The 18,084-nt window shown below is 41.4% G+C and overlaps 1 pseudogene; it reads left to right on the plus strand.

Annotated features, from left to right (window-relative positions):
* Window positions 1-987: 987 nt before the first annotated feature.
* On the plus strand, window positions 988-9,158 carry LOC134205936 (UDP-N-acetylglucosamine transferase subunit ALG14 homolog; annotated as a pseudogene).
* The last annotated feature ends 8,926 nt before the right edge of the window (window positions 9,159-18,084 follow it).

The raw sequence follows: 18,084 nt of genomic DNA on the forward strand, positions 1-18,084 counted from the left end.
AGCTGGCTGTTAATTCGATGGTTACTGCGTCAACATCCTTTAACCGAGAGTCCGTCCATGCCAATTGTTCGTCTTTCAGTTTCGAATCTGGAGCGGAATCGCTTCGTCAGTATGTCCGCAACTGTTGTGACTTCCAACGCTGCAAACCGATCACATTTTCGTCGATCTTCTCGCGTACGAAATGATAACGAATGTCTATGTGCTTACTGCGTGGGGAGTAACCGACTTCCTTTTCGCAGGTGGATCGCGCTCTTGTTGTCGCTAAAATGGTTATCTTCTAGCAACGCCGGATAGCTTCTGTCGTGTCCCGCCCTATAGCCTCTTGGTTGCCGCTGATATCGCCATATACTCCGCTTCAGTTGTCGACAAGGCTACTGTCAGATTGCCTTCGACAATTCCACGATATCGGTCCGCCTGGCATCATGAACACATATCCCGTGATGGACCGTCGCGTCTCGATGTCGTTTCCCCAGTTCGCATCACTGAAGCCAGTCAAACTTTCGTCTTCTTGTTTCTTATAAATAATTTTCATCTCCTTCGTCCCTTTCAGGTACTGCAAATGCGCTTCGCTGCTGTTCAGGCGGTTTGCCTGGATCGCTGCTCAAACTGGCTGACCGCATTCACGGCAAAATATCTCCGGGCGCGCAAACGCCAGGAACTGGAGAACTTTCTTCATCTGCTTTCGTTCTTCCTCATTGAGGACTCATCTGCTTCGTCAGTTTTGATTGTGGTCCGTCAGTCGCACGATCATAGTCTCCATGCCGAAACGTTCGACTAGCTGCTGAATATACTGCCTGGTCCAAACGCACAGTCTCCTTCTATCGCGTCACCGGATGCCAAGGACTTTATTGGCCAATCCAAGATCCTTGATGACGAACTTCAACGAGGTGCTTGAGGTGGTTCACCAACGCTGGTTGTTGTAAAGATGAGGAGGTCATCGACATACACCGCTACTATCAGGGTCTGTCCGTTTTCAATTTGATAGACATGCACGTGTCATATTTCGATCGCTTAGTCCAAAGCGCTTCAATTCGCCATACGCTTCTGGTTCCAAATCCTGCCGGTTTGTTTAGTCCGTATGGCGCTTTCACCTCAGACACCGGACCGTCAGGTGACGAATCCTTCTGGCTGCCCTATAAATTTTCACCCTTCCAACTCACCTTGCAGAAACGCCATTACTGCATCCATCTGGTGAATTCAGGTCCAACCTGGCAGCCAACGACATCAAATTGCGGATGGTGATACCGGAACGGGCGAGTAGGGTCTTCGTGTCGACACCCTTGACTTGAGAGTCGCCCCTGGTCATCAACGGACTTTGTACCGCCTGGTGATCCATCTGGATTGGTCTTGACCGTGTACACCCACTTGCAACGGAGTGCTTCTTTCCAGCAGGCAACGGCGGTATCCAGGTTCGATTCTTCATCTGCGCTCGGTATTCGACCATCGCTCCTCCAAAGATCGCTATCCTCGCACGAAATCGCTTCCCAGGAACGTTCGATCTCGACGCTCGCATCACCTGGGGTTACGCGAAGCTGGAACTTTTGTCAGGAAGAATATGAGTCCCAAAAAAATCCTGATACTTCTTTGGGAACGCGCCCTCGCACCGCCCCCCAATGTGTGGGTCCTCTGCTCGTGGAGGAGCGCAGGTTGTAGGTCAGGTCGATCAGCGTCTTGTCAGTCTGTTTCTCGGACTCCGGTTCATTGAGCTCGTCATCTGCGCTCCAAATCGTTTTCTCCATCTACGAACTGTTTCTGCATATCGTAAAGTTTTCTTTAAATTCTTTGCCATTCTAAAAAAATGTATTTAACTTTGATTTATTTTGAAAATGTGAAAAATGAAACCAGAAAGTGGTCAATCTGAAAATTGGCCCGTGGCTTGAAAAGGTTGGGCAGGCCCTAGTCCTTTGTACCATCATAGTTTTATTAGTTGTTTTTAGTTCAAACGTGTCTGCCATTTCGCGATCCAAAATTTTTTGCTTCTTTGCTTGCTCTTTCCTGAGCACATTCAAGAAATTGAGACTCCATGGAAAATCTCGATCCACTTTTCGCGATAGATGGATTGTTCTACTGGGTGCTCGTTTGTTCATAGGAAGCAGAACCGCGCAAATTCTCTGCTCCAATATTAAACTGTGCAGTGATTATAACTTCATTCTTCATAGCACATCATTCATACATTAACCAATTTGTTAAACAATCCGCAGATCTTACAGTCCACCTTTGCCTCTAAAATATTTGTCAGTTCATTAGCCATTGATGGGTACGATTTTAGGACCTCTCTGGAGAATTAGTTTAAAAAATCTAGTTCTTAAAGAACCTGGTCCCCTTGGTTTCTAAATAGTCAACATATTTGAAGTTATCGAATTTCAAGATTATCATAAACCAGTTTGTAATTTACGTGTGACCCAACGCCATCTGGACAACCTGAACAACCAACAAGAACCTCGCATCGACGTCAGTGCGAGTGTATAGTATCAAAATAAAAGGCTTCCGACTTCGGTTCCAACAATAGTTCGGGATCGCCAACTGTTCTAATCACGCTATTGCAGGCTTTTAAAATATTCAATTAACTTAAATCAAGAACTTTGGCCACCGCGGTACACCCTAGAGCGACTGAAGCAAAACGTGGAACGTTATAGACGGAAACGGAAACAACAGGCCCGCCTTTTTTAAGGAGAAGAAACGCCGCCTGGAAGACGCGAAGTGCGAGAAGATTAAGCAGCTGTGCCATTCTCAAGAAACATTCAAATTCTATAAAAAGCTCAATGCAAAGGTTTCGCGCCGCGAGCCGAGATGTGCAGGTATTTTGATGGATTGTATTATGATGAATGAGATGGATTATTTGAATGAGATTTGATTTAGAAATTCAAATCTCATTCAAATAATCCATGCTTTCATTTCGTATCTCCGATTATTATTTTAACACAATCCGCTACTACCACAGCATCTTGACGGACGAACCTGTAGTGACCGAATGGTTGAAGCAGGACTACGAGAAACGCTTTTTTTTACAAGGAGTAATTCTTGAAAATTGATCTGTTAATACATGCTGTAGAAATTGCTAAGCAAATCACATGGTGTGCACTGGAGTGGGGAATATCCAGTATGACTAGTTCTACCCATTAAACCCTTCTTGGGGACCAACCCCAATTTCCCCCCGGAACAGCTTTCCCAAATTACTTCTGGGGGACAGGCTGTTCTTAATGTCCTCATTCACACAGGCACTCACATCATTTGAGACTTACTTGGATGCTCACTCTAACACTCCACTGCCATGCCCCGAGGAGTCAATAGCGGTAACTGCCTGGGACAATCATACCTCAGCATGTGTAGTCTATACACAAACTTCAGCCATATGCCTGGGGGTGACGATAGCGATTACCTACTACGGCACTCCTTCCTCAGCACAAGCCGATCACTCACACTTCTGCCGAAGCAGATCACTCGCTACTCTACTGAAGTAGGGACACTCCTCCTGCACTTGTGCCATGAGAAACACTTAAATGGTACTATTGTACAGGCAGTGAGGGTCAAGCCAGCGGAGGAAATCCGTCAATTCAGCACACCATCCACCGTTGCTTTGATCAGTCTGGTAAGCTTCCCAGGGAAGCTGTTCTCGTCCATAATTTTCCATAGCTCTACGCGGTCTATACTGTCGTATGCCGTCTTGAAATCAACGAACAGATGGTGCGTTGGGATCTGGTATTCACGGCATTTCGGAAGACTAATGCCGTAGTAAAGATCTGGTCTGTTGTCGAACGGCTGTTAACGAAGCCGGCTTTTACTTGATGACTCTGCCACGAACTCATTTACTAATGCTGACAGACGTCGGAAGCATGATCTTAGATATCAATTTCTTTCTTCTTTTAGGTGGGCATTACATCCCCACACTGAGTTATAGTTTTGCCCTGCAGCTTAGTGTCTATTAAGTACCCACAGTTAATAACTGCGAGGTTTCTAGTCAAGTTACCATTTTTCGTATATCATGAGGCTAACACGACCCAGTAAAACCACATATCGTATGCATGGAAATGATAAATTATATCGCATATATTGCTATTTTCTTTCACATTCGTATATGACTTGCTTGCAAAGATGAATAAAACATGAATAATATTAGCGCGATGATACGCATGTATGCAATATTTACGATTGCGTTAACGAAAAAGTCATAAACCTATATAAATAATATCAGTTTTATCGGATCAAATCGGAAAAATCGTTTATGTATACAAATATTGTCATGCAAATCATATATACCGATGTGCGTTGTACGTATACAGCTTCCACCTTCTGCGTATTGAGCACTTTCAATCCTTACCGATTAAATTACATTTCAAAAATTACTTACTTTACTCTTGGCATCCGATCTGCCAAAATTCCGATTATAGGCGTTGTAATTTTTGTGCTGCTACAACCATTATCGCTCAATATCTAAGAACAACTAGAATGTAATTGAGCTGTAAATACAGACTCGAAAGTAAACACGGTGAAAGACTTTACTGATGTTGACATTTCAGAATCGTTTATACGTGGTTTGAATTGTTTGAAGGATGCGCAATCGTTGTTATGTACGAACATTATCAGGAAAATTATGGGTTGTTATCATATATGCGATTCAAGCCACATTTGGTACGTACAACAACAAGGCATCCGAATCGTATCAATGTAGTTCACATCGTACTAATTGAGCTCTTGCTCAATAATAAATCTCCATCTAGATTATGGGATTGTCAAAAATTTTGCTGCTTTTTTAAGAGTTGCTGAGTAGAACAAGGGTAGAGCAATTCAGCCTTTAGTTCCAGAGGTCAAAATGTTCGAGACAGGGGTTGTTACCATTTATTTCTTTCAAATATTCACTAAGTCGTATAAATGATCATGGAAAACTCGAGAAAGTCCTTATTTAGCACGTATATGGCCTCCACTTTTAGTAGGTATATAGCGATTCGGTGCACATTATATACATATCTTATATCTTATGTATATGAGTGACCTATATCAATTGGGTAATAAGTATAAAAAATGTTGGACTGGGGATGATACTTTATGCCCAGGGAAGTCAGATACGTCAAATACTGAAGTATTCATTGCCACAATCCATCACGTGGAGGCCGTATTTTGAAACAAATATCAAAGTATACTATAGCTATAGCTTTTTTTCTGGAGGTATGTTTTTCTTAGGCGATTATCTGGCGCTCATTTTGTGTTGCGATCAAAAATAAGCGGAGGTAGTAGATTTTTTTATGAGCGGTATAATAACAAATAATCAATCCTTTAGGATTTTTAAGGTTGCCTAGAGCCTTGTGAGTATTTTTTACTGAAGTGAAGTGTGAGTATCTTGCTTTCTAAAGTAATTCTTTAAAAACAAGCATCTCAGAATTCATGACTAAACTAACTCGTGTTTTGAAGGGCAAACCATTCTATACAACTCAACACGGAAGCAATACACAACTGTCGTTTTTATATCTGGCTTTATATCTTGCTATTTGACCAGTCTCGTCCAACTTTTGCTTATACATAGACCCATTTACAACCTATGGCTTTGCGTCCTGAGATAGTTTCCAGTGATCTCCACGTTCCGTTATCTTGGTGTGATATCACCTCCTCTTCTTGCCCAGTTTGCAGCTTTCCACTCTTCTTGTCTATAACAGGATACTGCTTCGTAAAAGTTTTAGGTTCTGCTCTGATGAACTCGTTATGCTAATTGACCCGCAAGTATGGCCAGTACTAGTCAATATCTATTCGAGTTGATCGGCGTACTGTAACAGGGTTCAATACATTGATGTTCATTTGCATGATGGTCCACGTTTCTCATTTCTCCGATCGGATGATCTTCGGCTTTTTATGGACCTGATTCTCAACATATACGTACAGTATTCATTGGAATTCGGTAGATGTAATTTCCTCATCAACATGGAACGCGTTTCATCCACCGTCAAAGTTTAACTGGTACAAAACCAATGGTTCGATCTGCTGTCGCGATTTCTTTCACCTTTCAAAAATATACTTTTTAAATACTGCACGCTGAAATAATTCTTCATCGCTTCGTCAAGCGGGAAGTCGCAACCTTTGGAGTCCAGCTATCCAGGCTTTCCATTGGATCACCACAGTTCCGGACCATAAAAGTAAGGGCTTTGCTGCGATCGTTTTCTCGAACTGTTGCTTTTTTTCTGATGCTTTGTTATGGTTTTCATTTGAATGTAGCTGCGCAAGAAACGCTTTGCATTCTTTCGATGACCTTGCATTCCACTGAAGTAACAGGATATTGATTTTAGCTGCTTAAATCTGCCCGCAATTTTCAAGGCTTGTTCTTCTATTCCTCCTCTCCGCTTCGATTGCTTTTCGGCTTCATCAATTAGTTTAATTTTCACCATTTCGAGTTTGAGATCGTCTTCGTTGCGTCCTCGTTCTAAAGCTGTCGTCACAGGATTAAATGAATCTGGAAATCCTCGGAGAATTAAGGCGACCTTCAGACATTTTTGCATTTTGAATCCAGCAGGCCTGGTAGCGGGTCACTTTTTTTAGTGAACTTGGCATCACTTTTTCGGGCAAGTCACTCGGGAAAGTCTCTTTTTCGACCACAAGTCACTAAAGTCACTTTTTTTTCTCGCAAAAAGTCACTATTTTCAACTATTTTGAAAAATAATAATTGACCAAGATTTTTTTAAATAAAAGTCTTAAGTATCTGCTCGGATGATGTTTTGACTATGGCGGAAAATGAAATTACGGATCTTGAAAAATGATCGCTCAGAAACTTCTGCCAGCCATTCAACTCGCTGCTCTTATTCGCATTTCACCCGTAGCTATAACTAAAAATGTTTTACGTCACAATTTTTAAAATTGGTATACAATCATGCAAACGACTTGTTTGGCCAAAGGAGTAGTTCTACCGAACGAAATTTTCAGCCGTTAATTATGGTGAAGCCAGCATCGCTTGAAGTAAACAATATTGTTTAAAAAATTACATGGCAAATTAGTATTACTATTTAAGAGTTCAAAATCGAAAAATAATATGGAAAAATCTAAATTTTTGTTTTTGGCTTTTGGCCAGGATTTTGGCTGAAATACTCCTCAATGTATTCAGTGCGGTGGGGTGTTAAAGGCAGCTGTAGCAGAAGAACTCCAGAAAGAATAGGGTTCCTAGACATCTTCAAGATTTTCAAGTGTACTGTAGTGTGAAGTATAACAAAAAGTGTGTCATGTGGCAAAATTATGAAAAAGGTCTGCTCGAATCTAGGGCTAGGAAGCTTCTGCCCAGGGTTCCTTCTTTCTCGATGATGTCTGATTCAGCATAGTTCGTAAGAAGATTACACACACAATTACCAGTTTGACAAATTCCAGAGCTCTCCAATCTCGCGAAATTCTTCAGAATATCTTCTAAGATATGCGCTGTCCAATGAAGAGCTCGAAGTAGTTTGAGGTTGTTCCTGTCCTGCTTCGTTCTTTTTGTCAATAACAAATATGGGTATGAGCAGGACAGGGAGAAACTTCGAGTTACTTCAAGCTCCTTCATTGGAACAGCGCACTATTCGGCTGCTGCTTTCTCCAACTCGATAGTTCTGATTCGTAATTTGCTTCATAAGAGGGTTACCTTCTGGGTCCCATCGATGCTCTTTATTGTGATGTTCCTTCAACGTAGTCCATGCTCGATTTTAAGCTGTCGTTTTATGTTAGATTTTATGCTGTATTGACTTCTCTTCCAAAGTTAAATGAATCGTTGCCAAAGTGCCTTTTCAATTTAATTTATTCAACCTTCTGAACTATCGCTGAAGTAATTATGCTCTAATATCAAGGCTGCAGAAAAAAAAATCTCCAGAATAGATAGATAGAAACCAATCACTTTGGAATAGTTTTACTCAAGTAATTTCTTATTCTTTCAAAACTGCTTTTAAAATAATAACTCCTTGTTTTATTTGTAGTTAGGAAGCATTCGTCACCATGAGGCTTCAGTTAATATACTTTTGTGGAGTTCTTTTTATCATGTCTAAAATCTTCAGCATACATTCAAAACGCAAGAGATTTTGTTCATTGAAAAGCTGTGTCTCCGCCCCAGTGTGGATAACGCAAGTTGACTGTTTGGCAGGTGGTGATTATCAACCTGTGCCAGTACCTCTACTCAGTGCAGTCGTCGATCGTCGTCTCGATCGCTACAACAGGTGTACATTGCAACAGTCAGTATAGTGCGAGCACGGGAAGTTCTGACACACTGCCCGCGCGTGCCCATATATGAGTGGTGGTGATGGAAACAAGCCCACACGGCTAAAAACAACGTCGACTATCAGGGGAATAACGTTAAGAAGAAGAAGTATATGTAAACAAAGTGATGAGGTGGACAAGTGGATGATCGAGGACGATCGTCAAGTGCAAAAGACACTGTTCGCGACTGGGGGTTAAGGCGAGAAAGTTTATCGTTTTGAAAAGATGATTCTGCTGTTGCAGAAGTTGGAAAAGTAGTGTTAATCGGCTGGTCCTAAAAGGTGTGATTGATTTATCTGCTGCTTTACGCATACAGCGCAGCAGCTCACGGCGGAATGTTGAGACATACAAAACTCGATCTGAAAGAGAGCCAAACGGAAAGGCCCAGTTAAAACGTTGATAGTCATTGTTCCGGAGGCCACACGGGCCGAAAATGTTGCGAGATAGTGGAACATTTGGACTTCTGGCAAGTACGCACCAAGGCAGTATGTGAGTAGCTTGAGGCCGATAAGACGAGTGTGGTGAAGGTGATCGATGGAGTGTACGTCGAGAACCGGACGAGCATAGCAGCAGTACGAAATTGTGACCATCACGCGAAGTCGTTGCATGTTCATCAAGGTTACTTCTAGTTCGATATTTACTACCCTGATTTTGCCATTGGAAACAGTGTTCCGGCGGGAAAGCTACGATCTCGGCTGGATCTGATCTTTGACGATAATGGACCCTGGGGACGTAAGCGTCCCCATACATGCTTAGTGGCGTTCTTGGGCAAGTTGTTTTCTTCAACCGAAACTGTAAGATCGTTTTCGTGGAGAGTTTCTGTCGCGAAGAGTCTCTTCCACTTAGTGGTCGGGATTCTCCTGTGGATTACGGATCTGTTTGTGGTGCAGTGGCCCGGACTTCAGTGGGGAATGGAGCCGCTTTCTGGCCGGAAGAAAGAGTATTTTGGGCGGTTATCGTCCTGAAGAGGTTTCTTCAGTGAGTGAATAATCCAGTTCGTCCCTCCATCAATTCTGTATCACCTAACCAGTCCAGGATGGATCCAATGTGAGTAATGATGGAAGACCCATTCTGATCAATTGCATGGTGTAAGGTGTGAAACAGGAATGAATGAATTTATGTGTCTCAATCGATTACATAAGGTTACAAGATTTAACAAAAATGCTTTAGGTTGGCACTTTGATCTGGTGTATCTGTTTTATATATAAATATATATAGTCGGCGTAGTGGTTTAAAATAATTTATAGATTCAACTCGGTTTATCACGAGATGAGCGGGCTGGCGCTGGAAAAGTCTCGTTAATAAAGACAATAATAATAAGGTTAGACTTGTACAAAAACATGCATTTTCTTTCCGCGATGGATATTTTGAAAAGAAAGCAATTCAATAGTTTTTCAGTGAGGAAGCAGAAATTATTAAATTCTCATTTGGTACCATCTACCAAATCAGAATGAGCCAAATTGCTTAGGGGGAACTTACTACCTTGTGGAGGTCAAAATTTGCCATATTTTTAGTTTTAAAATAATAGTTATTACAAAAGGTTTATCGATGATTTAAAAATTCTGTCCACATAATTAGTGGACAAAGTTTTCATGAAAATGTTTTGACCCTTCGGACCACAAACCTGCATGGTAAATGTAAAAAATCTCCAACATAAGAAGAGTATGACACACATTTTTAGGCACTAAGGATAAAGCTACCCTCCAACTAATTGTAATTGTAAGCTAGCGGAAATAGTTGATTGAAAAGGAGGTCATAAAAGTCACTACCAACAGACCTACTATGTAACTGTTGCGTAAATCTAATCAAGGTAATTATCGACACGGCATTCCCACCGCAACCTCTTCGTTCAATCTGAAGCGCTGGAAGTAATTACCATGCCTCGTCAGAGAGTAAGTGAAAATATCAACCTCGAACACGTTGCAAAATTCAAAATCTCCATGAGCATGCGTACCATCTTTTATCCATTTGAGTTAACTGGCGCAACTGAACTGCGTCTTTGAGCTGTTTTGCCAATGCGTATCTCGGTGACTGCACGCGTACTATCATTGCTGCAGTAGTTTTCTGAGCCACAGTTCAGGCGTGAGCCTTGTCTGGTTTAAGGAGGTTCAATTATTAATGGTATTTCCGCAAGAAGTGAAGATAACGATTTCTCAACTGGCTTCTATTGCCGTATCAGGTCGCTAAATTGCTTTTATTACCATGTTTGAATGTTTAGCAACCAAAGTCGTTTGGTATTGCAGATTCGAGTCTTCTTTTTACCTTTTTCGCGTTTCACAATAAGAGCACGATAACGCAGGGTGGCCACTCACCCGGGAATCCGGGAAAACCGGGAAAAACACGGGAATTTGAACATGTTACCGGGAATTTCTTCAAATTTACATTCTTTCAAACTCATATTAAATTTATATTCCAAAAGTATATGTTACTTCTTGTGGACCCTCTGTCCATGTCGTGCGCTCCTCGAGTATGATAACGGACTCGAGGCTTCAGCAGTCCGTAGACGTGCTGCAGGTTTTTGAAGCACTAGGTCGACATACATCACTAAAGCAGGTATCGGGTTGGTAACGGCTTTCCCAGAATGACGTTTATGGGAAATCACAAGGGGGTTTTTAAAACAAAAAACGCGAGGTCCTAGATGTCCAGTCTTTTACACTAACTCCTTTTAACTTTCTCTTCTACCAACTTCTTCAATTTTCCAACTTCTATAACTTTTTCTCTGCTAGCTTAATAACTTTTTTCAGCCTCCTCAATTCAACCTTTCCTTTCGACAATCACCAGGCTAATAATTTGTCGTTCTTGTGACCGTTGACCCCAAGCCTCTGACTCTGACCTGTTGTCGCCCATGAATTCCGCCACATGCTGACCACTAACTCGCCACCCCCATGGCCGCCCATTCGATGTCTTTCTCGGCGTCTCTGGTGGTGAGTAGCGGTATTACTGTCGTCCTTTCATGGGGCAGTGTAGTGTTGGCTGCGTTCGTAAGGTTCGCTGTGGGGAGCAGGGACATTTTACACTTAACTACTTACTACGATTATTTTCCTTTTTTTGCAATTTTACACGAATACAAAACGCGTAAAATCTCACCAATCTTGGACAAATACACTAGCACTGTTTATAATCTTCATAGAACAGGAAATGGACTTCCATTACTGTTTCCATTTCTATCCTACATCTTCAAATTGACTATTTTAGCAGTAACGGCTAGAATTGAAAATGATCGGAATGTTAGCTTATATGGCGTCCAATTAGAATTCCATCAATAGCTCTCCTACCACAATGGCAACTCAGAACCAAGACGAACTTCTGCCCGCCAACCTTACCTAAAAAAAATCTATAAAATTCGCAATGAACTAGTGGCAATTCGCACTGGTGAGGTATATCTGGTTTGGTGGGTCAAAGTGAATACAACATCAATTCCTCCTTCCTAGCAAAACATCTGTTGTTCTTCAGTAAGAACAGCTTGGATCTGATCATGATCAGTCATGGTCAGTCAATATAGCTTCAAGAAGTCAAGCTCAAGGTTGATTGAAAATGAAGTCCCTGCTTGCCTTTCTACAGCAAAGACTGGTAGAGCAAACATGCGTTGTTGGTACTGTTTGACTATCAATGCGAGAAGGCAGAGAAACAATTATGCATATGCGAACATAATTTAGATAAAATGGATAAATGACTCATCAATAAACCATGTTGAAATATTTTTATATTTTTTCCTGCATGTGCGGTTTTGTTATTTTCATAGAGCATGGCCAGAGATGGATAGAGGCTACCTCAGAGCTAGCCACAGGTTCTAGACCACAATCAATATCTCTTTTTAGAAGCAGCAGTTGAACTTAAAGTCTTTTGCAGCAGTCTGTTGGAATGTTAGAGCGCAATGCTTATTATAAAATAATCTAACTGATACTTACAAAAGATATTGAACATACTGTATATGCATACCAAGAAACTATTCTCTTCGTTCAAATAAAATACATTTTCACGTGTAACATGGACTAGAGTGCTCAAAACATTATCAGGTTTTTCCTGGGACAATTTTGAAAACTTATCGGGAAAACCTGGAAAAACCTGGAATTTATTTTGTCGGCAAGAGTGGTCACCCTGATAACGCCACAAGATCGCACTAAAACTATCGCCTTGATTTTTTGACGAAAAGGCCAGATACGAACAAGTAGGGCACTCCTCATAATTAATTTTCAGAAGTACTCGTGTTTTCGAGGGGCACAATTTCATTCGGATACGGAAGTAACCCACGCAGGAAGTAACGACGCAGCAAAGCTGAAACAATAAAAGTGACAGTTATGCGTTGCTTCCGTATCGAATGGTATCCTCTTGAAAACGCGAGTACTTTGAAAATTGGATTCCGTGAGGAGTGTCCTTAACGTGTAAGTGTGTTAACAGTTTGAGAAACACGATTTGATTTATTTTTGTCGTCATGAACAACACAAATAATAATATTTGCTTTGCAAAGACGGTTGACGGTTTGATGCCACATCTCTCTATCCCAGGTTGCACCTTACGTTCGCCAAATAGTTTTGTATTTGGTCTACTCACCTAGCTCGTTGCGAAGATCGTTGCAGTTCGCCGGTATTGGGGCTATCGGGAATTGGGAGTGGTTGTGAAAAAAGCATGCCAAAAAACATTTTTCAAATTATTTTATTTTATTTTATAGAATGGTTTATTGAATGTTATCAAAACACTGATACGGACACTTAGAGATACAACTGCAGAGATTTGGTTCACCTTTTCGTTGCGTATAATACAATTTCTACAGGAGCATTTAAATTTACGATTGTAATTGGACAAATTAGGGAAAAGTTTTCTAAAAAACCTAGATCTGATGGTTAACTTAATCTATTATCACAGTGTCTGAGCATGGAGGATTCGATGAGAGGATTTGTTGATATCTGACAGGAGTTCAAAACCTCCGTGTTGTTTTGTTGATGAACTCTTCGATAGTTACTACCCAGTGACACGGTGTAGTTCTTCAGTTAGGGGTAGAATGGGTCAAACTTGTATATGATTTTTAACAACTTATTTTGTTTCACCTCGCGAAGGCGTTTCTGATGGACTTTGCAATAATCACCCTGATACAGGTGAGCCATAAAACCATAATGGCTCAAGTATACATTTGAAAATAAGTATTTTGTTTTTTGAGCTCCAGCTTGGAGCGACGATTGGATGAGCGAGAACAGAGGAGCGAGTTAGCTTTATCCAGTTTTTGCAGTACAATCAATGTGTTTGCTGAAGGTGAGTTTGGAAATTCCATTATCTTCTTCTTTTTTTTTTAACTATTGTATTTATTTGGCAGCCCAGGCGTGTATAACACTTTAACGGAGCCGAGACTCTTAATGATATTTACAATCGGATATCATCTTATTATCAACTGTTAGTAAAGGGAAAGGGACAAAGACCAAAGATACTCGTGGCGACTCATGGTTAGATTGCGTAATTTGGTGATGGACGGGTTGGATTTAGGTTTGAGGTATTTCATTGCTCATCCGGTTATTTGACGTCATGTCTGGTTTGGCGTAAGCGTCGTGCCTTCGGGTTTTAGTTCTTCAGGGAGCATCTTCCGGATGGCCAGAGTTTCATGGGTACACGAAACAATGAGACAGAGACAAGAAAAAAACTGAGAAAGAAAAATTGAAGTATTAAACTTTGTGACGTCAGACGAGCAAAGAAAGGCATAGATGGCCCGTAAATACACCACATCGCGATCTCCCAAAAACACCTCTTAGTTCCCGGAAGGTTGTTTGATCCTCGGGCAACAAGGGTATCCAATAGTTGCCTCTCTGAGGCGCCATTTTCCGTGCAATACCAAACTACGTGATCGATGTCATCGTAACCGGCCTCCACACCTACATAGATTTCTATCAACGAGGTTAACTCTATAGAGATGTGCGTTTAGTGAACAGTGATTGGACATAAGCCTCGACATTGTGCGAATGAAGCTCGGCTTAAGTCCTCACTCTCTGAAACCACACGCTCGCGCAGAAACTTTAGGAACTATGGAAAATAGCCACCGTCCAAGTTCATTGTGTGACCAATTCATTTGCCAATTTTGAGAGTACTCTGACGGACTTAATGGGAAAACTCGTTGTTCGAGATTTGTCTATCATAAACTTCACCTTCCTTGGTGCGCCCACTCTTTGTTAGCGAGTCCGCCTTCTCATTGCCATAGATTAGGCAATGGATGGGACCCATAAAGGTAATCTTGAATGATCTTTCGATTCAAATCACGCATCTGCTCTGCTTATGTTTGTAAGAAAGTGCAAGATGCGTGCTTAACAGGTTTCATCGACTGGAGTGCCTCGGATAGAACCAAGACTATCCGAGAAGGTGGAAATAATGGTCTACCCATGGCTGATCGGAAATTATCCCCAAAAGCGTTAAAGTTAATTGTTGCCAGCTCAGTTAAACATAAACCGGAGCACGGTTCCTGAAGTTTTCGGAAGGTGGTTGAATTTTCATTGAAAACATGAAGCCACAGTGGATCCGTTAATGCGAGAACCATCAGTGAAATATCTGTTGTTGCAATTCGACATGTCCATATTTTTCGGAAAAATAGGGGAATAGATATGTGTCGAAGGTGATCTGGTATTCTTGAATAGTATGTTTCATGGACAGATCGTATTCAATTGAGGAACTGTCGTTGATGAAGTGGGCTCGAGGTGGATTATAACATGAAGACAAAGATCTGACGATATGTAGGTGAGGTAGACCTCAGGAATCTTGACTGACGAATCAGATCAAGCTGCTATTATCGAAATTTTCCAAGATAAGTGTGTTACATTTGTTCCACATTTGATCAGTATTCTATGAGAGTTCCCCAGAAACGGTGCTTTTTAAAGGAGTGACTCCAGCAAGTACCTCCAGGCTCATGTTATGCGTTGAATGCATAACCAAGGGCAATACGCAAACAACGATACTGAATTCGTTCCAATTTCTGATCAGGTGGCTTGACAATCAGCTGTTGAGAGGAAGCAGAAAGAGCCATACTCTAAAACAGAGAGAATAATCGTTCTACAGAGTTTGATGAGGTCTTCCGGGTGAGCACCCCACCATGTTCCGAGATAGAGCGTAGAAATGGATCCTTTTCCGGCATTTATCAACAATAATCAATATGGGGTTTCTATGGTACATTTGGAATCAAACCAGACTCCAAGGTTATTTAGAAGATAAAGATTGATTGATGTCATCATTCAACAGCTTTAGTTTCAGTTGAGCAGGGTACTGCTTTAGTAAATACACACAACCAACTGAGTTTTTGCGGTGAAAACTCGATCCCCAAATGTCTGGCCCAAACAGTCAGATTATCAAGGGTATTTTGTAATGGTCCTTGCAAGACAGCTGCACATGGACCTCTTTAGGGAGATCACGGCATCATCTGCAAGTTGTCTAAGCGTGCATTGTCCTTCCAAACAATTGTCAATATCTTAACATAGAAATTGTAAATAGCAGGACTTAAATATGAACCTCTTGGGAAGGCTTCCATGTAGCTATTTCTGGAAGTTGTCAGAGTGCTGGAGTGTGAAGTTCATATGTTTTACTGACAACAAATTGTACAAGAAATTATTCAAAATAACGGGTAATCCACTATCTGTAGGATTTTCTGACAGCACTCTCTATGGAAACAGAATCAAAAGCGCCCTTATTATCCAAGAAGACTGGAAGCCAGTTGTTCCTTGTGCGCATAGGCCAGCTGTATATCTGAAGAGAGCAACGCTAGACAATCATTTGTTCCTTTACCTTTTCTGGAAAACCGGAAACTGAGTATTTGACAGTAATGCATTTTGCTCGACCCAATGGTCGATTCTGAGAGGATCATTTTTCTCCATTAATTTTCTTCATGCATGATAGCATGGCAATCGGTCGGTATGAATTGTGATTAGACGCTGGTTTCTAGGCTTTTGAATAGCGGTTACTTCTGACCTGTCGCCATTCTGGTGGCATATAATGTTGTACCTGGCATTGAAAGCGCCAGTTGTACAAGCCAAGCTAATCAGTCTTTGCGACATCTGGGAGAAGTTTTAAGAAGATTTAATTTGATGTTATCGCAGAGTTGTTCGATGAAAGAAAAAAATTAGATAGTTCCAGCAATGAGAAATGTGGTCCACCCAAAGAACTTCGGGATCAGTGATTGATTCCTCGAAATAGCGGTTCTGCTTGGCATGGAGAGTCTGGACAGACCTTTTTTAAGGGGTTGAATATCCATCGATTGGGAGTATTCTTCACACTCCTGTTGGTGAAATGCGGTTCCGCATGTTATGCGGGCCGTTTTCCCAAAGTGTTGTTGCTGAGGTTTCTCGAGATAGTCCTCGACAAACGCGTCGCTAATAAGCTAAGCGTTTCTTAGCCTTTGAGAAGATTTCTTTGAGCTTTCTTTCAAGCCTCCCAAATACTTCTTTCAAAGCTCAGACCTTCCGTGTTTACGGAAAGCCTTTGAAGCGCATTGGGATTTCCTCTTGAATACACAATCTTTGAGCATATTCATCATCCCATCCAGGAGTGGCTGGTCTTCTTATGGACTATGATGTACTTGAACGCGTCGTTTTGGAGCTTTTAGTGCGCTTTCTTTTCAAATCAACTCGGTGAGGAATCGATATTCATCCAGTGGTGGCAGAATATCAGTTGATTCAATACCAATTTCACGCCGATGCAAATGTTCTGCCAGTCAATGTTCTTCGTGAGAGGTCGAATGGAACCTGAACTTGGTACTCGATCAAGTTGATAGCCATTTTGATTATTGTGGTGACTATCGGCATGTGGTCACTACCATGGGGGATCTTTTGGATTACATTCCATCGTAGCAATCTAAATGATAGGGAATTTGAGCATAAAGACAGAGCTATTTGACTTTCTTGACCTTCAGGTCCTGGTCGAGCTACTTCTCCTGTGTTCAAGATATTCGTTGCTGAAAATCGTCGCACAAATCATAGAAAATAGGCGCTCTGTTATCGTCTCTGGTTTCTGCCTCTATGTAAATACCAAGTGCGCATTCTTATATCGCCCAATATTAAAACTGGGATGATAGAAGAGAGACTGCGCTCCAAAGCAAAGGTGTTGATGACTAAGGAGGTATTTGGAGTGAATATAAACTGAAGCTATGCAAAGATCTTTATTCTTTATCATTTACTGTGGCAAGCGACTGATTTCCCAAGCCATTTTTACAATTGGGATGGGGGAATTCTGTAAAAGGTGACATTTTTGATCCTCAGAAGAACGCCACCAATTAGTTATCACACATCCTGATCTTGGCGAACAATGCGTTAAAATCGTGGAAATTGATTTCATCTTCAGAAGAAAGCCATGTTTCATAGAGTAAAATATATCGCAATCGGAGTTAGTGAATTAAAAACTTGAACACGTCCAATTTATGTTTCAGACTATGACAGTTCCACTGCAGCACAGTGATTGTATCTTGTGGCGGCCGTATTATCCATCGAAAGATACAAGTCCTGCAAGAAGGGCCATGAAACAGTCAATTGCTTCAGATAACTTACAACTGTTTGAATAACGAGGTCAATGATTGCCCTCAATGAATTCGGAATATTGAATAAGTTCAAAATACGATCCACAAGGTCCTTAAAGGAGATCAATCCTCGCTTGGACGAGATTCTTTCTTGGAAGTGCGAGTAGCAGTTTTCTGCTCGAGATATTCCTCGACTGATGTTTTCTTTGTAACATCAGTTTTAGGCAATGGCGGGAATGTCTTACCGCAACATGGGTCAAAAGGAGCAGTATAGACAGGCTGCTTCTGGAATTTTAAATAATCCCCATTACCACTCAGATTTGGGGCAAGCTTCTAGGATGATTTTTGTTTCTTACGGCGCAATCCGGGAAGACGGTTTCTTCCTCTTTTCGGGCACGTGTACCCGCAGAAACATCCTT

Source organism: Armigeres subalbatus, chromosome 1, assembly GCF_024139115.2.
Source record: "Armigeres subalbatus isolate Guangzhou_Male chromosome 1, GZ_Asu_2, whole genome shotgun sequence".
Lineage (NCBI taxonomy): Eukaryota > Metazoa > Arthropoda > Insecta > Diptera > Culicidae > Armigeres > Armigeres subalbatus.